At 48.5% G+C, this 24,579-nt stretch overlaps 1 long non-coding RNA gene across 3 annotated transcripts; it reads right to left on the bottom strand.

Annotated features, from left to right (window-relative positions):
* Positions 1-8,802: 8,802 nt before the first annotated feature.
* On the bottom strand, positions 8,803-15,055 carry LOC120966635 (uncharacterized). Of its 3 annotated transcripts, XR_005760801.3 has the most exons (8): positions 14,410-15,055; positions 13,502-13,565; positions 11,143-13,424; positions 10,735-11,061; positions 10,565-10,652; positions 9,834-10,477; positions 8,923-9,659; positions 8,803-8,834 (listed from the first exon to the last, which is right to left on the bottom strand). It is a non-coding gene; the product is annotated as an uncharacterized lncRNA (long non-coding RNA). The 3 variants fall into 3 exon arrangements; XR_006665675.2 differs by lacking the exon at positions 8,803-8,834 and having other exon boundaries at positions 8,836-9,659; XR_005760800.3 differs by lacking the exons at positions 8,803-8,834; positions 13,502-13,565 and having other exon boundaries at positions 8,836-9,659; positions 11,143-13,112.
* Between the last annotated feature and the right edge of the window lie 9,524 nt (positions 15,056-24,579).

The following is a 24,579-nucleotide window of genomic DNA, read 5'->3' as shown; positions in this document are numbered from 1 at the left end:
TAATTAATGGTTTACTTAAGGTGGCAACTAAAACTCACATCTGGGTGGATTGAGGTACCTGGGTATTCCAGGATTGCCTGTTTTTTCTTTTGGACCGCCACCCAGGTTCAAAGGGATTATGAGATTATTCATGCTAGAAACTTCCTTGTGCAGCCGCAAACTATTATGGGCTCTAGCATAGTTGATTAAGTTGTGTGAACTCTTACAGTGGTAGACTAGCAGATGTAGGGGATGTAGGTGGTACGGTCTATCACATCGTAAGGTGCAAACGCTTCCGAAAGACTATGTCTCGGTCATCCGTTTCTCAAACATCATGTAGTGCGAGAACCAAGCGGAGGCGATCGAGTCTTGTGGGGAAAAGTGCACAAACGTCTGCAGAGCGTATAAACTAATCATGGTTAGCCGTGTCCCCGGTTATGGACATCTTGAGTATCTAGTACTTGGATTATCATATGAATCTCATCACCATGTTACTTTAATAAATTTTGTTGGGTTAATGATGATACTTAATTGGGATTGAGATGCTGTCAACCATCTCAATGTTTAACAACCACCATGATAGTTAAATAAAATTTATTCCTTTGAAGTAGGGAAAAACTGGCTTTTCGCAAAACTGTAACCATAGAGCTTTCTACCAGCCATATATGCATGTAGTATATTATTATTATGTTCATTACTCTCTATGTGTTACATTGCCAGCATATTCCATGTGCTGACCCGTTTTCGGGCTGCAACGTTTCATGTTGCAGACTTTTCAGACGACGAGTAAGGTGCCTTAGGTCGTGGTCTTATACTCAGTGATGCCGTTGGAGTTGATGGACTCACTTATCTTCCAAGCCTTCCGCTGTTATCGTATTAGATGGCCTTAAGCCATATTTATCATACTTATTCTCTTTTGAGATATTCGTTGTAATAAGTGTGTGATTGCTACTCTGTTATAAATCCTCCATTTGTACTGTGCGTGTCAGCATTACTGATCCAGGGATGACACTGGTGCACAGAAGCACAGACTGTTTGAGGTCTGGTCGCTACATGAGATCTTCCAGCAATGCAGTGGTCAAGCATAATCCCAAGTTTGCAAAGGTCAACATGATGAACGCAGCTCAGGCAGAGGACTCTTCGGAAGTGATAATGGGTAATCTTCCTATTAATGATTTTCCTGCAAAAGTTCTTTTTGACACTGGTGCATCGCTTAGTTTCATCTCAAGACCATTTGCATCTAAGCATGAGTTGCATTTCCAAGAATTGCGTAGAACGTTAGCAGTTGTCTCTCCGGGCAAATGCATGAACGCAAGCTACATGGTTTCGGATGTTTCCATCAAGATGGGGGACTATAAATTTCTGTCTAAGCCAATTGTCCTTGGTGACTCGGATATTGATCTAATTCTCGGGATGGACTAGCTTTGTAAGCACAAGGCTCAACTTGATTGTGCTGCCAGGGAAATTAAATTCACACACTCTTCTGAGGATGTTATCATCTATGCCGCTCGTGATGAAACCATTCGGTTGTTTTCTCTCAATGAGAAGGGCGAGTTGGATGCAAATTCCAGTCGTTTGTGAGTACCAAGATGTCTTTCCAGAAGAGCTTCCTGGTATGCCTCCTCACCGGCCAGTTGAGTTCGTTATCGATCTTGAGCCTGGCATGGAACCCGTTTGCAAGCGTCCATACAAGCTGGGACCCAAGGAGCTGAAAGAATTGAAGAAAACAGCTCGATGAACAAGAGCGTTTGGGTCTGATCAGACCGAGTTCATCTCCATGGGGTTGTGGTGTTCTTTTTGTCCAGAAGAAGGATGGCACGGACCGACTTTGTGTCGACTACCATCCATTGAACAAGAAGACAATCAAGAACAAGTATCCACTTCCCAACATCAATGAGCTATTCGAGCAACTTAAAGGTGCTAAAGTCTTCTCCAAGCTTGACCTCCGAATGGGTTATCATCAGATTCGCATTCGTGAAGAAGATATTCCCAAGACAGCATTCAGAACAAGCTTTGGTTCTTATGGATATACTGTCATGTCTTTCGGCCTTGTCAATGCTCCTCCAACATTCTCTCGAATGATGAACTTCATCTTCAACCCCTATACCAATGAATTCGTCCTGGTGTATCTCGATGATATCTTGGTCTTCTCCTAGAATAAGAAGGATCATGCCAAACATTTGCGATTGGTGCTCGACAAGCTCAGAGAGTATCAATTCTATGCGAAGTTTTCCAAATGTGAGTTTTGGCTTGATGAAGTTCTTTACCTTGGTCATATCATCTCTGCCAAGGGCATCGCTATTAATCCCGAGAAGGTGTCTGCAATTGTGAATTGGGAACCTCCTCAGAATGTCAAGCAGCTCCGCAGCTTCCTTGGTCTTGCAAGCTATTGCCGAAGATTCGTTGAGAATTTCTCTAAGATTGCAAAGCCTCTTTCCAACCTCCTCCAGAAGCATGTGAAGTATGTCTGGACTCCTCAGTGTGACGTTGCTTTCAACACTCTCAAAGAGAAACTCGTCACAGCTCCTGTCTTAACTCCTCCTGACGAATCCAAGCCATTCGAAGTTTTCTGTGATGCTTCTCTTCAAGGTCTCGCTGCTGTGTTAATGCAAGAGAAGAAAGTTGTGGCCTATACCTCTCGTCAGTTGAAGCCCAACGAAAAGAACTACCCCACTCACGATCTTGAGTTGGCGGCAGTTGTCCATGCATTAATAACATGGAGACATCTCTTGTTGGGAAGAAAAGTGGACATATTCACCGATCACAAGAGTCTCAAGTACATCTTCACTCAGCCCAACCTCAACCTCAGGCAAACTCGATGGGTCGAAATGATTCAAGAGTACAATCCGAGTATTGAATATACTCCAGGCAAGGCCAATGTCATTGCAGATGCTTTGAGCAGGATGGCTTATTGCAACAGCTTAATTCTCAAGCCCTTCCAACCGGACCTTTGTGAAGCTTTCCGCAAGCTGAATCTCCAAGTTGTTCCTCAAGGCTTTCTTGCCAACCTCCTAGTCTCTCCTACTTTGGAAGATCAAATTCGTGAGGCACAACTCCTGGATATCATGGTGAAGAAGGTGAAACGTGGTATTGACAAGGGTCTTTCCAAATACAAGTGCTATCGCATTGATGACAGAGACACTTTATTCTTCGAGGACCGAATTGTGGTTCCTAAAGGTGATCTAAGGAAAGTCATTATGAGCGAGGCGCACAATTCTCTTCTTTCCATTCATCCTGGAAGTACGAAGATGTACCATGACCTCAAGCAGTCGTATTGGTGGACTCGAATGAAGCGAGAAATCGCTCAATTCGTGAATGAATGTGATGTCTGTCGAAGGGTGAAAGCAGAACACCAACGACCAGCTGGTCTCCTCCAACCTCTTGCTATTCCAGAATGGAAGTTTGATCATATCGAAATGGACTTCGTGACTGGATTTCCCAAGTCCAGCGCGGAAATGATGCTATCTTCGTTGTCATCGACAAGCTTACTAAAGTGGCTCATTTCCTTCCAATCAAAGAATCTATCACAGCAGCTCAGTTGGCAGAGCTATACACCTCCAGGATTGTCTCCTTGCACGGCATTCCACAATTGATATCTTCAGATCGTGGAAGCATCTTCACATCTAAGTTATGGGACTCCTTCCAGAAGGCCATGGGCACCAAAATTCGCTTCAGCACAACTTTCCATCCTCAAACTAGTGGCCAAGTCGAGCGAGTCAATCAAATCCTTGAAGATATGCTCAGGGCTTGTGTCATTTCCTTTGGCATGAAGTGGGAAGATTGTCTTCCATATGCCGAGTTCTCCTACAACAACAGCTTCCAAGCGAGTTCGGGCAAGGCCCCATTCGAGATTCTCTATGGCAGAAAGTGTCGTACTCCTCTCAATTGGTCAGAGACTGGTGAACGCCAACTTCTTGGCAATGACTTAATCACAGAGGCTGAAGAAATGTGTAAAGTCGTCCGTGAAAATCTCAAAGCCACGCAATCGCGCCAGAAGAGTTACTATGATAGCAAGCACCGTGACTTGGTTTTCGAGATCGGAGACCATGTCTACCTCCGCATCTCTCCAATGAAAGGCACTCGTCGCTTCGGTATCAAAGGGAAGCTTGCCCCTAGATACGTGGGTCCTTTCAAGATCATTGGCAAAAGAGGCTACCTCGCCTATCAACTTGAGCTTCCCTCCAATTTCGCGAACGTGCACGATGTGTTCCACGTGTCACAGCTTCGCAAGTGCTTCAAGACTCCTGAGCGCACCATCAACTTCGAAGAGATTGATCTCCAAGAAGATCTGTCTTATCATGAGCACCCCGTTGCTATTCTTGAAGAAACTGAGCGCAAGACTCGCAACAAGTCAATCAAATTCCTGAAAGTGAAGTGGTCGCACCATTCCGACCGAGAAGCCACCTGGGAACGCGAGGACCACCTCCATTCCAAATATCCAGACTTCTTTCAGTCCTAGATCTCGGGACGAGATCCTCTCGTAGTGGTGGAGTGTTGTAACACCCCGGATGTAACTTTCCATATTTGTAACTCCAACTCTTGCCATTTTCGGCTATGTGTTATGATATTCCCTTCGTGGTCGGGTTTTGTCTTTCGTTTTGCATTTTGTTCATGTCATGCATCTCATATCATGTCATCATGCGCATCTCATTTGCATACGTGTTCGTCTCATGCATCCGAGCATTTTCCCCGTTGTCCGTTTTGCAATCCGGCACTCCCACATGCACCGGCGCACCCCTCTTGTTTATTTTCGTGAGTCGGTGTTAAACGTTCTCGGAATGGACCGAGGTTTGCCAAGTGGCCTTGGTACACCACCGGTAGACCACCTGTCAAGTTTCGTTCCATTTGGAGGTCGTTTGATGCTCCAACGGTTAACCGGGTAACCGCAAAGGCCTTTTGTGTGTTGCAGAAAAAACCCCCTCCAAACAGCCCAATAACCCATCTAAGTCCCCTCCATGCTCTCGGTCGTTCGATCACGATCGTGTGGGCGAAAACCGCACTCCATTTGGAGTCTCCTAGCTCCCTCTAGCTATAAATATGTCCTACTCGTCCAAATTCGCGGTGCAACCCTAGCCCCGCTCCCCTCGCGCCGCCGGACGAAAAAAAAACCCCGACGGACGTGTCCGCCGCCCTGTCCGCCGCCACGTGTCGCCTCCGGATTCGCCCGTCGCCCGTGCCCACTTCCCCCGCGCCGCCGCGCGCCGGCCCGTCAGGGCCCAGGCGGGGCCCTCCCGGCCCGATCCGGCCGCGCCGCCGCCCCTCGTCCTCCCGCTCGCCCGCGCCCCGAGGCGCCCCGCGCCGCCGCCGTTCCCGCTCCCCACCGCCTCGTCGCCCGTCCGCCGGACCTCGCCGCGCCGCCCTCGCGCTTCGGTCGCCAGACCCGCGCCGCCCCGGGTCGCCCGCGCCCCGTCGCCTCCTCGTCCCGCGCCGGCGCCTCCTCCCGGCCCGCTCCGGCCGCCGTCGCCCTCTCCTCCGGCCATCCTCGGTTCGCGCGAGGAACCCTAGATCTGGAGAGGTTGACCCTGAAAATCTTCTAAGTCCCGAAAATATCACTTTGTGTTGCTATGTTCATCACATCATATCTCATTGCATACTGCTTCGTTTTGCGTGCATGATATATCGATATGTTCATCACGAGATGCTCTTCATTTTGTTCCATTGTGCCATACTCGTTTGAGTTCATCTTGATGCCCAAATCTCTGGTGCAAGAGTGCTATGGCACTTCATCTTGATGCCCAAATCTCTGGTGCAAGAGTGCTATATCTCGTGATGTTTACTGTTGTTACTTCTGCAAACTAGGCTTCGTGATGTTTCTGTTTTCAGGGACAGGATTTTGCTAAGTCTTTTACCTGCTGTTATTTTGATGCCATGTATCCATGTGTCTACAGTGAGATCCATGCTTCTTTTGGGCATGTTCAGTAAGGATGTTTTGTAGATATAATGGTGCTCTATCTATCCATGCCCCTGTTTGCAATTATGGAGTGCCATAGGATGTCTTAATCTTGCTCTACTTTTGCTATAAAATGTACCTAGCAGAATGTAAACATGATATTCAATTTTGCGGTTGTTGTAGTTGATCCATACATGCTATGAACTTTCTCTTGCCATGGTTAGCTTCATAAACATGCCATCTTGCTGTAGGTATGCTTGTTTTGTCATGCATTGCTTTGTGATGAGTGAATCGAGCTCACAAAGATGTCTTCATAATTCTGTTAATGTCATGCTCTGTTTTCTGCTAAGTCTGAAACCTGTTAACGAAACTTGCTATGTTTACATGGGTGCCATCATATCTTCTGTGCCTTTTTGGCTCATGGTCAGTAAGGGACTTTTGTTCTATGAACTTAGTAGATTCATGCAATGACTTTTTTTGCTATGATAAGTTCTTGTAGCATGTGTTTTGCTTGCTCTGAACATTGCTACCTGATGTTGTTTCAGCCATGTTCAGTATTTTCACTAAATCTGTGAAGCTGTTATCTTTTGCACTTTTGCCATGCTTATTCGAACCTGTTATTGTGTGATCTAGCCGTACCTCAGTGTTCATCTTTTGTCAAGCATCTCCTGTAGACCACTTCCATATGCTTTGTTGCTATGTTGGGGTGCTGTAGCATAGTTACTTGATGTATTCTAAGTGCTATCCTGCTGTTAATCGCAGATTTATGTCATTCTTGTTTTGCTTGCCAATTGCAAACCGTGCATCCATTTCCGGTGATCTTTATGTCGATTTCGACCGAAATCATCTCATCTTTCCAGTGGCATACTTGGTTTGCCAAGTTACTGCCTTGTTCATCCTTTTTTTCTTCCGGAGCACGCATATGCATCGCATATCACATCTCGCATATCATGCATGTATTGCATCATGTTGCTTGTGCATTTCCCGTGCTTGATTGTGGTTTCATTGCTTGTGTTCTTGCTGTGGGTAGAGCCGGGAGACGAGTTCGTGAACGAGGAACCTGTTGAGTACGCTTACGAGGATCAAGCTTTCGATAACTCTGAGAACCTTGCAGGCAAGATGACCATACCCTCGAAATCACTTCTATCTTTGCTTTGCTAGTTGTTCGTTCTATTGCTATGCTGCGCTACCTACCACTTGCTATACCATGCCTCCCATATTGCCATGTCAAGCCTCTAACCATCCTTTCCTAGCAAACCGTTGTTTGGCTAAGTTACCGCTTTTGCTCAGCCCTTCTTATAGCGTTGCTAGTTGCAGGTGAAGTTGAAGTTGGTTTCATGTTGGAACATGGATATTTTGGGATATCACAATATCTCTTATTTAATTAATGCATCTATATATTTGGTAAAGGGTGGAAGGCTCGGCCTTATGCCTGGTGTTTTGTTCCACTCTTGCCGTCCTAGTTTCCGTCATACCGGGATTATGTTCCTTGAGTTTGCGTTCCTTACGTGGTTGGGTGATTTATGGGACCCCCTTGATAGTTCGCCTTGAATAAAACTCCTCCAACAAGGCCCAACCTTGGTTTTACATTTGCCTACCTAAGCCTTTTCCCCTTGGGTTTTCGCGAGCCCGAGGGTCATCTTTATTTTAACCCCCGGGCCAGTGCTCCTCCGAGTGTTGGTCCAAACTAGAGCACCGTGCGGGACCGTCCCTTGGCAACTTGGGTTACGTTGGTACCTGTACGCTTAGCTTATCCGGTGTGCCCTGAGAACGAGATATGTGCAGCTCCTATCGGGATTTGTCGGCACAGCGGGTGGTCTTCCTGGTCTTGTTTACCTTTGTCGAAATGTCTTGTAAAGCAGGATTCCGAGACTGATCGGGTCTTCCCGGGAGAAGGTTTATCCTTCGTTGACCGTGAGAGCTTATAATGGGCTAAGTTGGGACACCCCTGCAGGGTATTATCTTTCGAAAGCCGTGCCCGCGGTTATGAGGCAGATGGGAATTTGTTAATGTCCGGTTGTAGAGAACTTGACACGACTTAATTTAAAATACATCAACCGCGTGTGTAGCCGTGATGGTCTCTTTTCGGCGGAGTCCGGGAAGTGAACACGGTTGAGTTATGCATGAACGTGAGTAGTTTCAGGATCACTTCTTGATCATTTCTAACTTTGCGACCGTTGCGTTGCTTCTCTTCTCGCTCTCATTTGCGTATGTTAGCCACCATATATGCTTAGTGCTTGCTGCAGCTCCACCCCATTTCACCATCCTTTTCTATAAGCTTAAATAGTCCTGATCTCGCGGGTGTGAGATTGCTGAGTCCTCGTGACTCACAGATTCTACCAAAACAGTTGCAGGTGCCGAAGATACCAGTGCAGATGACGCAACCGAGCTCAAGTGGGAGTTCGACGAGGAACGTGGCCGTTACTATGTTTCCTTTCCTGATGATCAGTAGTGGAGCCCAGTTGAGACGATCGGGGATCTAGCATTTTTCATTTGGATTTGACCGTAGTCGGTCTATGTGTGGATTTTGGATGATGTATGAATTAATTTATGTATTGTGTGAAGTGGCGATCGTAAGCCAACTCTCGTTATCCTATTCTTGTTCATTACATGAGATTGTGTGAAGATGACCCTTCTTGCGACAATACCTACAATGCGGTTATGCCTCTAAGTCGTGCCTCGACACGTGGGAGATATAGCCGCATCGTGGGCGTTACACGTATATGTTTAGCTGTGGCCAAGCTATAGAATGCCCAACGCAATCTGACAGCATCTTCAGCTTTCCATGTTGCCGAGGAAGTATATGATCACCTCTCATCACACTATTCATAAGTACTTCATGGTACTCAGGACCTAAAAGAGATCCTCCCACACGTGCTTCTGGATTGGATGTTTGGAGAGTAGCCTTAGCCACGGGTTGACCACATGGCCTCTCAACAGAAAGTAGAACAACCTCTTTCCCACCCTAGAAATGGAACAATGTTATACTTCACTACAGAATCATACATTATACAACCATGAATAGGGTGGAGCCTTGGGGTGGAGTTACATACCCCCTCGTGTCCTCTAGTGGGTTGGAGTGGAGCTCTTCCTCTCATAGGCACCATGATCATTTGCATGAGATAATTCATCAGCAGGTCACGATTCATTAACATTTGCATAGATCAATTCATTCATCGTTAACATGGTCGAAATCATACCACATCAGCATCATGATTGTTCATCATGTCATCATGCACATTATGATCACCATAATCACTAGAAACTCCTCTCATATGAGTGGTTGGTGAAGGATTAGATCCATGTTCCAGTGTAGGAGAGGACGCACGATCTGTTGCATCATCATCAAGTGTCTCTTCCTGTCCTTCGCCACCTTTCACTATTTCCCTAAGTTCTCTGACCTCATCGAATAGTTGATGTAGAGCGCCCATCAACAATATGTTTTGCTCTTGTGTTTTCTGGCTAGCACGGATTGCCATCTGTACACTTGTGGATGCACATGAGCGGTACCCATCAATGCCCAGAGTAGCAGGAGTTGGTCCTAAACCAACTCCACGTACATATCCCCTTGGTTCACGACCAAATACATGGGCAAATAGATCGCCTTTCTCTATTGGTCTTTCAAGCAATTCAGGATGAAGGATGGATTCTATATTCACAGCATCCTTTTTTGATCTTAGTGCCATATCTTCCATCCTACTACGATTATCTCTAATATTTGCAGCCCTCAAGTCCTCATACTGTTTGGCATATACTTCATCCTCTCTTCCTCTTTTTGACATCCCCCCCCCTGAAATGCATAAAACATATATGTTACATTATAGATGATGACAAGGAAGAGATAACAAAAACAGAGGTCAAGAATTAATATGATTGTGAGGAACAGAGAATGACAATAAGTAAATTGGAAGAAATAAAGACCAAAAAACAGATAATAACAAATACATGATTGCAACAAACTTACTTCCTCTTCTCATTTGATTTAGTTGTATCATTTCTAACCAAGATATCATCACCAAGAACCTTAAAATTTGCATTTAAATTTATAGGAATAACCGGTTCCTGCAATAAATACTCCAGATGTTGATTTCTCACTTCATCAATGTCATAAAGGTCACGTGGCGGTGAGACCCTTACAGCGGACCAATCTTTATTTTGTTTATCAGGAACATAATAAACTTGGCATGCTTGCGATGATAAAATGAAAGGTTCATCCATGGGCTTTTCACCGGTGCTGATAATGTGTGCCATGTGTACACTAGTTACACCAAACTTATCAGTCTTCACCCATTTACCTTGTACTCTGTTGTCAAACCAACCACATTTAAAAAGCACAATGTTTCCTTTCTGATGATAGGTCAATTCTAAGATTCCAGTAATAACACCATAATATGCCTTAGTTTGAGTATGTCCAGAAATGCTCACAGTTTGTCCAACTAAAGCTACTCCATAGCTTTACCCGGGTCTACCCTGATCATATGATTCTGTGTGGAAAACATATCCATTTATGACATAGCTATTATACTTCTTGGCAACCATTAAAAGGCCTGCAGCTAGGGCTATTACTTCTTCCTCAATATGTTCACCACTTCTAAGTAACCCAAGAACCTGTAATAAGTTAATGATATTGTCAAACTGTTTATCTTGTAGATATCCATGCCTATTGAAGCAAATAAGATTTAATTATCTACTTACATGAATTCGCAACCACTCATGGAATGTTTCATGATGTATACGTTGTCTAGATTGATGTCCAAGAGAGGAAAGGTATCCAAAGTGCTTTCTGCGAATATAATTACAGTAACTTAAGGAAAGGTTCCATATGATTGCAGTAAGCCTAGAAGGAAATAAGATAAATCACTTACTTGAGGAAAGGTTCCATATGGTTAGAATTATATAAGACATAGTTGTGAGCTTGAAGCCAAGATTTGTGGTCTAAGGTCACATTACAATTGCCAACCAAAGCTCTACCAACATTCTTGGAGAAGTATGGCAGCATATCTTGAGAGTCATCATCATTTCCAACTTGGTTGGTGCCACCATCGTTTCTAGCTTTCTGATTATGTCTGGTCTCACAACAATTTAAGTATCTAGAGAAAAATGTAAGGCTCTCATCAAATATATAACCCTCAGCTATTGAGCCCTCAGGATGACTTCTTGTTCGAACATATCTTTTTAAAGTCATCAAGAACCTAAATAGATTCAGATTAACCATGTCAAGTTATGCATAGACTAAATGCATGTTTTCATATAGATGTTTTTTTAAATTATACCTCTTCACTGGGTACATATTGCGGGACTGCTCTGTGCCACCAAGTCGAACTTGGCTAGGAAGATGAACCATCAAGTGCACCATAGAATCAAAAAAGAAGGTGGGAATATAGTCTCTAAAATAGACAATGTCTCAGCTATTTCTTCCTCAAGCTGTTGCATATCACTTATGCGCACAACAGGAGAATAAATTCTCTTGAAGAAATTGCTTACACAGATAAGTGCTATGACAACTCCTGGGAATATTCCTCGAATTGCTATTGGAAGCAATTGCTGCAGCAGGATGTGATTATCAGAGCTTTTTAGCCCAACTAACTTCTTTGCATTAACATCTACATGACAACTTATATTTGATGCATAGCCATAAGGAAACTTAACACCTTTGAGCCATTCACATAATAGCTTCTTCTACTCAGGAGTCAAGTAGTATGGGCCACGAGGAATATAGATTTTACCTTCCACTTCATAAGGAAGAAGATCTTTCCTTATTTTTAGATCTCTAACATCATATCGAGAATTTATATTATCTTTGGATTTACCAGCAATTCCTAAAAGTGCGTTAAATATATTATCACACACATTCTTTTCAATATGCATAACATCCAAATTATGCCGAAGAAGTAAATCCTTCCAGTAGGGAAGCCTAAAGAAAATAGATTTCATTTTCCATAGAATTGGTGGATCTCCTTTCTTGCGTTTTTTTGTAGGCTTCTTCCCACTTGGGTCCTTACCAAAAACAACATTCAGATTCTCTGTTTGTTTTAGAATGTCCTCTCCGGACCGTGGAGAAGGTGCTACCCTGACCTCTTCTGCTTCAAACCGTTTTTATCCAATCTAAACATATGATTTTCATCTAAGAACCGGCGATGCCCCATATAACATGTTTTTGTACCATTCTTCAGTCTTAGAAAAGAAGTTTCTGAATGGCACTCAGGGCAAGCAACATCTCCCGAGGTAGGGCAACCATGAGCATATCCTAATCCAGGGAAGTCAGAGATGATGCATAATATTGCAGCTTTCATGAGGAAGAATTCACGCTGGGAGGAATCATAAGTCCAAATGCCCTTGCGCCATAATAGTTCCAGATCTTCAATCAATGGCTCTAGATAGACATCAATATCATTACCTGGAGATTTTGGAACAGAAATCAAAGAGGACATGATGAAGTTGTCCTGTTTCATTATCATCCAAGGTGGTAGGTTATATGGAATCAGAAGAACATGCCAAGTGCTATGGTTACTATGCAAAGACCCAAAAGGATTGAAGCCATCGGTTGCCAATGCTAATCTAACATTGCGACTGTCACCACTAAATTCAGGATGTTCACCATCAATGTGTTTCCAGTTAGGAGAATCTGCTGGATGCCTAAGCAATCCATCTTTTGTGCGCTCTTCATCATGCCACCTCATATTTAGCTGCCTTCTCTGGGTTGAGGAACAACCTTTGGAGATGTTCCCTAATTGGGAAATATCTAAGGACCTTCCTAGGAACTCGGATAACACGTTTCACATCAAGGCTAGTCCTTTCCATTTTCCACCTAGAAGTAATACAAACTGGGCACTTCTGTTTGTTTAGATGCTGCTTCCAAAGCAGTATGCAATCATGTTCACAAGCATGGATAGTTATGTATCCCAGACCAATATGTTTAACTAACTTTCTTGCTTCATGGAATTTCCTTGGCAGAGTACAACCATCAGGGAAAGCCTCTCCAAGCAACTCTAGTAACATATCAAAGCTTTTGTCACTCCATCCTCCAAGGAATTTAGTATGGAGCAACCGAACTATGAAATTCAATTTTGAGATTTTTTTGCACCCAGTATACAGATCTTGACTAGCATCATCAACTAACTTGTAAAAATTTGCCACCCCTGCATCATTAACCCCTTCATTAGCCTTTTTTTAACTCCTTCAGCATCAACACTAGGGTCATCATCCCCTAGATCAGCATCCACATCTCGACCCCCGATATCACCTGCCATTACCACGACCAATATTTCTAAGCATTTCATCCATCTCATCATGATTTTCTGCAATATGTTCTAGCCCTTCATGTGTACTAGCAATATGACGTGCATGACTAGATGATGACTCCCCATGAAATAACCACAATTTGTATCCATGTTTGAATCCTTTACAGATCAAATGCTCAAAAACAGTGTTTCTGTTTCTCCAAGAACAATTACCACACTTTTTGCGGGGGCATAAGATCTTATTTCCTTTTGCTGAATGGGCAAATGCAAACTCTACAAATCCATTAACTCCCTGTACATAAGGTGGTGTGGTCCTACATGTGCAATTACTAGACTTTTAGAAAAAAGCACTATATTTAACATAAAAAGAATTCAATTTTGGTATAGATACCTAGCCCCGTCCATCCATCCTCTATCCATTCTTGACTTGTAGTAAACATCAATTTCAGCAATTACTAGTACACATGTGGTGACAGACAAGCATAAAACTGTAGTGAGCAACATTATGATGACAAATACAAAGAAAATGCATACATAGGCGATTACATTTAGATTTCAACTTAAACACAGGCACAACCAGGGGCAGAGCTGGAGAAAATGTAAACCTGATGCACGCCAAATTTTCAAGCAAAAATTGTACAGTGCGTCAATTAAGTTAACTGAAACAAATGACCACAAATTCAATTATCTTGGCTTGAGACTACAACAGTGCGTCAATTCAATTAATCTGTTGGCTAGTGCAGATCGGGACATAATTTCAATGAATCTGGTGAAAGTACTAAACAGTGCTTTTTACAATCTAACCGCAATAGAATTTATACCTCGAGGAGTACGAGTGGCGGCTGCTCGCCATGCCCTATGCCAGGCATGTGGTGGTGATCTAGTCGACCCTATAGGAAAGCATAACCTAAATCGTGTGTGTGGTTTGTGAGCCGCCTTAGACCAAATGTCAAATATCAATACGTGTGTATCAAAACTATCAGTAGGTTGAGATGTGGTCTGTACGTTGGGCTTGTGCCTTTATCTCACGGGCATGCTGCAGTTTGGGTGATGCACACTGCATGGATTACGGTGATGCACTAGGCCTAAATTGGTGCTAAGCAGTACTATGAAAATGTTTGGACCCTGATACATGTGCATCAGGGTAAGTACATTCGGCTCCGCCCCTGGGCACAACTCGTAGTTACAAACAAAGATACTCAATCCAAAAATGCATAATAGAGATTGAGAATAACTCAACAAGCTTGCTTCAGCTAGTTTCATGGGAGGGATGTAGATATCTAAAAATTGAGAGCAAACCTTGGGCGGAAGCAGCAACACGTCAGGGGAGCTGCGTCAGGTGGCAGATATCACTGGTCCGTGCAGCAGGCCGGTGTACATAGCAGCCCGACAGAGGAGCGGCGGCCGGTAGTGTAGATCGCTCGTCAAGGCACCAGGTGGAGTAAGTCCGAGCAGCAATACAACAGAGGGGCACCAGCCGGATGATGCGTGAGTGGTCGGCGACCTTCAGGTCGATGGGGAGCAGCGAGCAGGAACAAGGAACTGGGGGGAGGGGCGGGGGAGGGGGGAGGCGTGAATGCTGGCGGCCTTTAGGTGGATAGGGAGCGGCGTCCTTGAGAGGAGAGCCATGAGTGGTGGTAGCCGCCTTCGGGTCAATGGGGAGCAGCGAGCAGATGCAGGGAACTAGGGGAGCGGCGAGATGGAGCATGCGGTGAGATTCAGAGGGCGGCGAGGCATCGCGTAGTGGATGTGGATGAACGGGAGCGGTCGAGGAGATGAACGTCGGCGGCGGCAGCGGCAGTGGCGGCGAGGAATAGCGGCAGCAGCGGCGGCGAGGAATAGCGGCGGCAGCGGCGACGAGGAATAGCGGCGGCAGCGGCGACGAGGAATAGCGGCGGCAGCGGCGGCGGCGTGTGCGTGAGAGGCAGATTTGGGAGCGCTGCAACACCTAGGTTTTGGAGGTACTTGGGCGGTGAGAGGATATAGCCACTTTTATTTTTGAGAATCAGGATATAGCCACTTAGAACACCCGCCCAAATTTTCGCTCAGAAACTGGCCCGCTTCAATTTTCGTTTAGTTTTCAAGTGGGCGCGTTAATTTTCTCTAGAGCTTTCCCGACACACGACGTGTTGCTGGGCCGAAAATGAGCCCGCTTCAATTTTCGTTCAGTTTTCGACTGGGCGCGTACATTTTCTCTGGAGCCTTGCCGACGCACGACGTATTGCTGGGCCAAAAACAAGCCCGCTTCAATTTTCGTTTCATTTTCAACTGAGCGCCTAGATTTTTATTTGGGCCTTAAATATTTGCCAACACACGTTGTGTTGCCTGTTTCCCTTATTGCCGTCACACATGTTGTCTCGCTGTACATACTTGCAGACACACTGTGTGCCTATACTTTTGCCGACACATTGTGTGTTTATATGTGGTGGCTTACCAACAGAGGATTTGTTTGTATTTTTACTGACACATAGTATGTTGGCTAGTATTAAGATTTACCAACAGACGGCATGTGAGCTATAGTGGGGCGTGGTGTAGTGAAGATCAATAAGGATAAATTCGTAGGCATTGGATCGATGACTCGTTGGATGATATTCATTATGTGACAGTTATAACCTAGGGCGATACGGCACTAGCTCCAGTTCATCGATATAATGTAGGCATGTATTCCGTAAATAGTCATACGTGCTTTATTAAAAGAACTTGCATGACATCTTTTGTCCTACCCTCCCGTGGCAGCGGGGTCCATATTGGAAACTAAGGGATATTAAGGCCTCCTTTTAATAGAGAGAACCGGAACAAAGCATTAACACATAGTGAATACATGAACTCCTCAAACTACGTCATCACCGAGAGTGGGCCCGGTTGTTGTCACTCCGGGGTTGTCGGATCATAACCGTAATAGGTAACTATAACTTGCAAGATCAGATCTAAAACATGTATATAATGATGAATTCATAAACGGTTCAGATTTGAATTCATGGCACCCGGGCCCAAAGTGACAAGCATTAAGCATAACAAAGTCATAGCAACATCAATCTAAGAACATAGTGGATACTAGGGATCAAGCCCTAACAAAACTAACTCGATTACATGATGAATGTCATCCAACTCCTCACCGACCAGCGAGCCTACGAAGGAATTAGTCACTCCCGGTGGGGAGCATCATGGAATTGGCGATGGAGAAGGGTTGGTGATGACGAAGAACGAAGATCCCCCTCTCCGGAGCCCCAAACGGACTCCAGATCTGCCCTCCCAAGGAGGAACAGGGCTTGGCGGCGGCTCCGTCTCGTGGATTGCGATAATTCTTTCTCCCTGATTTTTTTCTGGAATAATGTGATTTTATAGTATCAAGGGGGTCATCAGCGGGGCCACCAGGTGGTTACAACCTACCTGGGCGCGCCCGGAGAGGGGGGCGCACCCTGGTGGGTTGTGCCCAACCAGGGGCCCCTCTCTAGTGGGTCTTGGCTCCAGAAATTTTTATTATTGATATAAAAAATCCTCGCTAAGTTTCGTTCCATTCCGAGAACTTTTATTTCTGCACAAAAACAACACCATGGTAGTTCTGCTGAAAACAGCGTCAGTCCGGGGTTAGTTTCATTCAAATCATGCATTAGAGTCCAAAACAAGAGGAAAAGCGTGAGAAAAAGTAGATACGTTGGAGGCGTATCAGAAGGTTATAGATACATAGAGTCACGGGCCAGGTGCTATGATTGTTGCTCTCCTCCCCAAAAGGATTAATGCCATCTGCACTTAAACCAAACCATACGTTTCTTGCGTCACCTGCAAAGTCCCCCCACTTTCTCTTGATTTTTCTCCACTGCGACCCGTCAGCGGGTACTCTCAATTTCCCATCTTTCTTACGGTCTTCTTTGTGCCATCACAACAACTTGGCATACTCTTTGTTTCTGAACAAACGTTTCAACCGTGGTATTACAGTGCATACCACATCACCTTGGCAGGAACTCTCTTCCTGGGGAGCTCGCCCTCAACATCACTAGGGTCATCTCGTCTGATCTTATACCGCAATGCACCGCATACCATGCATGCGTTCAATTCCTCGTACTCACCGCGGTAGAGGATGCAGTCATTAGGGCAGAGAACCTTCTTTGCTTCGTACGTACCGTCGGGCAATTCATTATCCTTTGGAAGCTTCTTCTTCATTATTTTCAGTAGCAAACCAAATCCCTTGTCAGATACACCATTGTATGTGTCGGTGTACAAAAGTAGGGGCTATCCTTTTGACCCCTTTACTTGTGCACGGGCAGTCAGAGCCACGCGTCGCGGCCACACTTAGCAGGGCAGAGGAGGGAAGCCGGAGAGAAGCCAAAGCACAAGACAACCAAGGCAACGCCAAGACCAGGAACACAGGAGAGCAAGAGGGCGAGGTAGGCTCCCTCGGCAAGATCCTTGCCGAGGCAGCCTCCGCAGTCCCGGCAAGAGCCTTGCCGGGGCAACCTGCCCGATGCCAGTGGAGCAAGCCACCCTTGAGCCCATGGGTCCCAACACCACCAACTATATTGGAACCAAGGCTCGGGAGGCTCCTCTAAGGTGGCATGCAGATCTTCGTCAAGATCATAAACATGTGAGATCAGATGAGGACTAGAAGAGGGCGACCCTCGGCGGGATCCTGGCCGAGGAAATCCACAAGACCCCCGGCAAGCACCTTGCCAGGGACGACTGCAACGCCACGGCAAGACCCTTGCCGGGCCGCCGGCAAGACCCTTGCCGAAGGCATCAGCGGGGCCACTGCCAGGCCCGGGCCAGCCAAGACTCCACCGCCATCCCCAAGCAGCTGCTAGCTCAACCAGCTGGGCAGACACCTGCGTGGCGACGGGCGGCCTCTACACCAACTCAGCAAGCACCTGCGTGGTGGCATGCAACCCTTCGTGAAGGCTCCACCACCGCGTCGGCCCAGCAACGAGCCAACGTGGCGCCACGACGCCTCGCAAGCTCGGACGCGTGTCAAGGCCAGGCGAGGCGGCGACAGCTGGGACATGCTTCCTTGCCGTCCCCGATAAAGCAAGGGGGACACGTCGGCAGCGCATTAAATGCGTTTGTCTGACAGTCCCAGAGGATAGGCTTATCAACTTTAGACCTTTCCACGTCCTGTGTGCCACTGTGGCAACCCCTTTTTGCCTATAAAAGGAGGCCCAAGGCGACCAGGAGAGGGATTCAGCTCTTTTGGGCAAGTTGCACCCCGTAGCTAGCTCATGAACACAAGAACAGTCAATAAACCCACCAAAGGAGGACTAGGGTATTACGCATCTTCGTGGCCCGAACCTGGGTAAACGGTCAGTGTGCTTCCTGTCAGACCCGCTCTTTGCACAACCTCGCGCCCGCCAACCATAGAAGGGATCCCAGTGATTCCATAGGTGTCGTTCCCACCGACATCTTTGGCGCGCCAGGTAGAGGGCGCAGTTGTGAGAATCTGGTCTAGCAGTTAGCCTAGCGGTTCTTCATCGCCATGGCTCCCAAGAAGAATGCGCCCATAGCGGTCGGTCCGTCGGGAGCCGGACGGCCCGTACCGGTGCGGGCAAGCAGTGGGCCGGTCGCAGACAGGACCCGAGGCGCGGCCCGCGAGCACCAACATCGCTCGGGCAGTCAGAGCCTGGCGAGCGGCATCGTTCGTGCGCGAGACGACGGGCCGCACGCCACAAAATCCAAAGACGGAGCTGGGCCCCCGCAGGCAGCTCGGGGCCCTCCGGGGGCGTCGCCGTGCCACCCACGGGCGGCGTGGCGACCTCCAAGATGCCCACCCCGGCGCCCACAGCGCTCTCTTCTAGGGTGCGCGCGACGAGCAGCGTCACCACACTGGTGACCCTGGACACCGCCGTGGGAAGAGCCCTGTGCATCATCTGCGGGACGAAGGAGGCCAGCATGCCCGCCGAAGTGCTGGCGAAAATGGCACGCAGCCGCTGGGCCGTGATATAGCTCCTAACGTGGTTAGAAGTTGAAGCCCGCCATGGTCCACGGAGCTTTCGCCACCACCGACGCCAGCAGAAGCTTTGGCGCGCGCGCAGCTACTCCTCTACTTCCCTCTTGCTGCGAAGAAGCTCGACGAGTGGAGAGCCACCATCCGGAGGCTAGTCGTCGTCGCCAACAAAGACGAGCCATGGCCGGTGGGGCCCTCAGGCCGGCGCTCCATCGAACCACCGCACGCCAGCAGTGGAGGGGCCGGAGGCGCCGCGGCCACGGTGCACTCTCCTCTTCCACGCCAGCCACCGTGGGTGTCGGTCCGTCGTGATGACACTTGTGATAACATTTCCATAGCGTCGCCCGACCCACGGACCCACCGCGACCAACGCCAAGTTCTTTGGGAGCGAGCTCATGAAGACGCTCGAACCACCATCGAGCGCCGGGGCGATGCACGCCACCAATCAGATGCCCGCTATGGACCACCCAGTGCCAGGAGGCTCCGGCGGCCTACCTTACGAGGTGGGTTGCCCAGCCTTTACCCGTGAGCTGCGGCAGTTCCAGTGGCCCTATCACTGCACGTTCAAGCCCGATGTCGGCGAGAAGTACAATGGCAAGCCGCTGGGGCTTGCGACGATAAGGTGCTTGCCAATTACTTCCGGTTGGCCCTCATGTCTTGGTTGATGCACTTGCCGGCGGATTCCATTTCTTCTTGGTCGGACCTGTGTCATGAGTTCGTTGGTGCCTTCACTGGAGGCCACCAAGCTCATGGCCAGGTGAGTGATTTGCATATCATTCCCCAGAAGGAAGGTGAAAACCTGCGCAAGTACATATAGAGGTTCAGCCGAGTGCAATACAACATCCCAGATGTTCACCCTGCCGCCGTGATCAGCACATTCCATCAGAATGTACACAACCGCAAGATGCGTGAAGAGCTGGCAATGAACAAGGTCAAGGACGTGGCCGAACTTTACGTTCTGGCCGATAGATGCGCTCGGGCTGAAGAGGGGAGGAAGTACCCTGGCGAAGACGCCGGCACGAAAACCGACTCTACCAACGAAGAAGGGTCGGCGTCGCAACAGGAAGTGCAAGGGCAAGACCGTGCTTGCCGTCGAGGGATCCGACGACACCGGCGCCACCAAGAAGGCCAAGGCAGACGACCCCAGCAAGGAGATTGCCGGGTGTGCCGCTTGCCGGGCCTTGGCGGCTGCCTACAAGCCAAGGGGCTCCGACAAGCAGTACTGCAAGATCCACCGCACCAAAGGCCATGACCTCCAGAACTGCCGACAAGTTGAGCTGCTTGCTGAAAAGAAAAAAGCCGAGTATGAGAAGCGGGACAAGGAGAAGGGCCAAGATGGCGCTGAAGGATCCGGCAAAAAGCGTGGCGGCCAAGGAGGTCGCCGCGGCAAGGATAATCAACAAGAGGGGCCCGCTCGGGGCCGCGACAAGAAGCAGGAAGAAGATGATCATGACGAGGACGACGAGTCCGGCGAGCATGAGTTCCAGAAGGCTACGGAGGCCATGTGCGTCGATGGTGGCACCTTGCTGCATACTTCTCACCGCCAGCTCAAACACTGGGCGCGTGAGATCACAGAAGCGAAACCCTCGTTCGACGCTCAGAAGCCACTGAAGTGGTCCATCACGCCCCTCATCTTTAACGCCGAGGACCACCCTGACTGCACAACTACGGTCGGGTGTTTGCCGTTATTGGTCTCACCAATGATACGCAACCTCAAGGTGAACAAGATGCTGGTTGACGGCGGGGCCGGTCTGAACCTGATCTCACCCGTTGTGATCAAAAGGCTGCAAATTCCTGATGGAGACCTCAAGGAAACGGGCACGTTTCAAGGGGTCAACCCAGGAAGAAGCCAGTCGAAGGGAAGGTCACGTTGCCTGTGACTTTTGGAGGCGAGTTAAAATACAGGACAGAGAGGATTGTCTTTGATGTAGCCGAGATCCTTTTGCCTTACAACGGGATCCTCGGCCGCCCGGCACTAGCCAAGTTCATGGCGGCGTCGCACTACGCCTACAACACGCTGAAGATGCCTGGGCCGATGACCATCATCACCGTCCCCTCCGACAAGAAGGACGCGCTGATCTGCGCTGACCAACTCTACCGAGAAGCAGTTGCAGCAGCTGCCGCCAAGGCACTTGCTCCTGCCGCTGAAGCCCCGGGAGGGAAGAAGAAGACCGGCAAGACCTCTCGCACCCACTCCGGCAAGCGCACCTCTTCGGATTGTTGTGCTACCGTCGAGGACGTGCCAGAGAGCTCCACCGGCAAGAGCAAGAAATCCAGAGCTGCGCCACCAGAGACCAAGAGGGTTCACCATAAGCTCCACCCTCGACAGCAAATAGGAAAGCGCGCTCGTCAGTTTCCTGCGGGCGAATGTCGATGTGTTTGATTGGCAAGCATCCGACATCCCCGGCGTTCCCTGGGAAGTGATTGAGCACCATCTTGCTGTCTGTCCCCATGTGCGACCCGTCAAGAAGAAGGTCAGGAAGCAAGCTTTGGAACGGCAGGAATTCATCACAAAGGAGATCAGGAAGTTGGAAGCGGCGGGCTTGGTGAGAGGAGTGCTCCATCCGACGTGGCTGGCCAATCCGGTGGTGGTGCGCATGGCGAACGGGAAGTGGAGGTTGTGTATTGATTACACAGATATCAATAAGGCTTGTCCTAAGGACCCCTTCCCGTTGCCGCGCATTGACCAGCTTGTTGACTCCACGGTCGGGTGCCATCTGTTATCATTCCTCGACGCCTACTCGGGCTACCACCAGATCTTCATGACAAAGCAAGACGAAGAGAAGAGAGCATTCATCACCCCATGTGGTACGTATTGCTTTTCACGGATGCCTTTCGGGTTGAAGAGTGCTAGCTCGACATTCGCAAGGGCGGTCCAAATTGGTTTTGAGCCCCAGCTACATAGAAATTTGGAAGCTTATATGGATGACATAGTGGTCAAAACCAAGTACAAGGCAACCCTTGTACAAGACTTAGAAGAGACGTTTGCCAACCTACGCAAGATCAACCTCAAGTTGAACCCTGAGAAGTGTGTCTTCGGCGTTCCGTCCGGCAAACTTCTCGGGTTCTTTGTGTCGCAGCGCGGGATCGAGGCAAACCCAGACAAGATCAAGGCTATTGAGCAGATTGAGGCACCCAAGCAGATCAAGGATGTGCGTCGGCTCACTGGCTGCGTTGCCGCCATGAGCAGATTCATCTCTAATTCCGTTGAGCGTGCCCTTCCCTTTTTCAAAATCTTGAAGAAGGCGGGCCCAATGGAGTGGACCCAGAGGCCGAGGCAGCGTTGCAGGATCTGAAGAAATACCTTTCCTCTACACCAATACTGGTTGCGCCTAAACCACAAGAGCCGTTGTTGCTGTATCTGGCGGCAACGAATCAAGTGGTCAGTGCCGCGCTAGTGGCGCAGATGGAGGTCGATGAAGAGGCAGTGGCGACGGCGGGACTGACGGATGGCAAGCCAGAGATTCCCCCTAGCAGGGCCCGATGCCACCAAGGCAAGGCCCCCGGCAGAGTCTGACACCATCAGGACAGGGCCCATGCAATCAAAAGAGGTGGTGCAGAAGAAGAAGATGATGTAGCACCCGGTTTACTTTGTAAGCTCCCTCCTGCAGGGGGCTAGGTCAAGGTACTCTGGCGTGCAGAAATTGCTCTTCGGCCTCCTTATGGCCTCGAGGAAGCTGCGTCACTACTTCCAAGCACACGAAATCAACATCGTCACCCGCCTCCCGTTACAACGAATACTGCACAACCCAGACGCGACCGGAAGGATTGTGGAGTGGGCCTTTTTTTGAAGGGTCAAAGACAGTAGGAAAGGATCCTACTGACACATATATTTCATTACTTTCGTCAGAGTGTTAATTTACATGGTTACATTAGGGGTGGTCAGTATATTAGTAGAGGTGTGTAGGCACCTCAGAGATGGGGGGGTGGGTTACAAGTAAGTTACAAGTTGGTTACAAGGAAAGCAGAGATAAGCTCAACTAGGGGGGGCTTGACCCTATGGCGTAGTAAGTCTAGATCTATTCGTAATCTAGCCCTCCAAGAACTAAAGGTGGGGGGAATTCTTTGGAAGATGATCCCATTGCGTTCTTTCCAAATGCTCCAAGCAGATAGCATGAAAATTTCCATGAACAACGACGAATGCCAACGAAGTTTCCCCCCTGGAGAAGTTGCAATCTGTTTCCACTGTCAGGCCAGGAGATACCAAGCGCAGTCTAGCAGCCTTGGCTAAAAGGGCAATTGAAGAAAAGGTGTTCCACGGTTTCCTCCTCATTGCTGTCACAAAGACTATCTGTTTCCACTGTGGAGTGGGCCTTGGAGCTTTCAAGCTTTGGTCTGAAGTTTGAAAGTACTTCGACAATCCAGAGCAGAGTCTTGGTGGAGTTCATTGCAGAATGGACCTCAACGCCTGACCACTCTCCCCGGCAAGGAAGCAAGTCACAACTGGATCATGTACTTTGACGGGGCTTTCTCGCTGCAAGGCGCCGGTGCTGGTGTGCTGCTCGTCGCACCCATCGGAGAGCACCTCAAGTATGTAATCCAGATGCACTTTCCCAGGGAGATGCCCACCAACAACACAGCTGAGTACGAGGGGTTGCTTACTGGTCTCAGGATCACGGCAGACCTCGGGGTCAAGAAGCTCATCGTCAGAGGTGATTCGCAGCTTGTCGTCAGACAAGTCAACAAAGACTATCAGAGCCCGTTGATGGAGGCCTACGTAGATGACGTGAGGAAGCTGGAGGAGCGCTTTGACGATATACAAGCGGAGCACGTTCCCCGAGCGGAGAACGACATCGCCGATTACCTGTCAAAGCACGCTGCATTCAAGCTACCTGTGGGAACCAGGTACTTTTTTGCTTCGGTTAACTCAACCATCTGTCGAACCATCAACGGAGCAGAACAAACGGAGGAAATCCGGCCCCGGCAAGTACTTTCCCACTGAGCCCCCGAGGGCCGCCGGCAAGGATGTTGCCGCGGATTCTGAGCCTGCCGAGGAGCGACTGATTCCGGCAGGCCGTCAAGCCCTGACCGTAGAGACGGCCGCTCCCATGGCAGAAGAAATGCCTTTGGTCCTTGTCGTCGAGCATCAGGCTCCAGCATGGGCACAGCATACCGTCCGATTCCTCCAAACAGGGGAGCTTCCTGAGGAGCAGGAAGAAGCGGAGAAAGTAGCCCGTCGGTCTGCTATGTATCAGTTCGTCGATGACGTCCTATACAGGAAGAGACCGAACGGTCTGAAATTGAAGTGCATTCCCTGGGAGGAAGGATAGGAGCTGTTGGCAGAGATACACGGAGGCATATGTGGCTCCCACATAGGGTTGAGGGCCCTTGCCGGCAAGGCGTTCCGGCAGGGTTTCTTATGGCCCACTGCCCTCCAGGATGCAACGGCACTAGTAACCAAGTGTGAAGCGTGTCAGTTCCATTCGAAGAAGCTTCATCAACCAGCTCAAGCCCTTCAAACAATTCCTCTCTCCTAGCCATTCTCGGCCTGGGGGCTCGACATCCTGGGCCCTTTCCCCCGCGCTGTCGGGGGCCTT

This window comes from Aegilops tauschii, chromosome 6 (genome assembly GCF_002575655.3).
Source record: "Aegilops tauschii subsp. strangulata cultivar AL8/78 chromosome 6, Aet v6.0, whole genome shotgun sequence".
Classification (NCBI taxonomy): domain Eukaryota; kingdom Viridiplantae; phylum Streptophyta; class Magnoliopsida; order Poales; family Poaceae; genus Aegilops; species Aegilops tauschii.
This window is presented reverse-complemented; position numbering and strand designations above follow the sequence as displayed.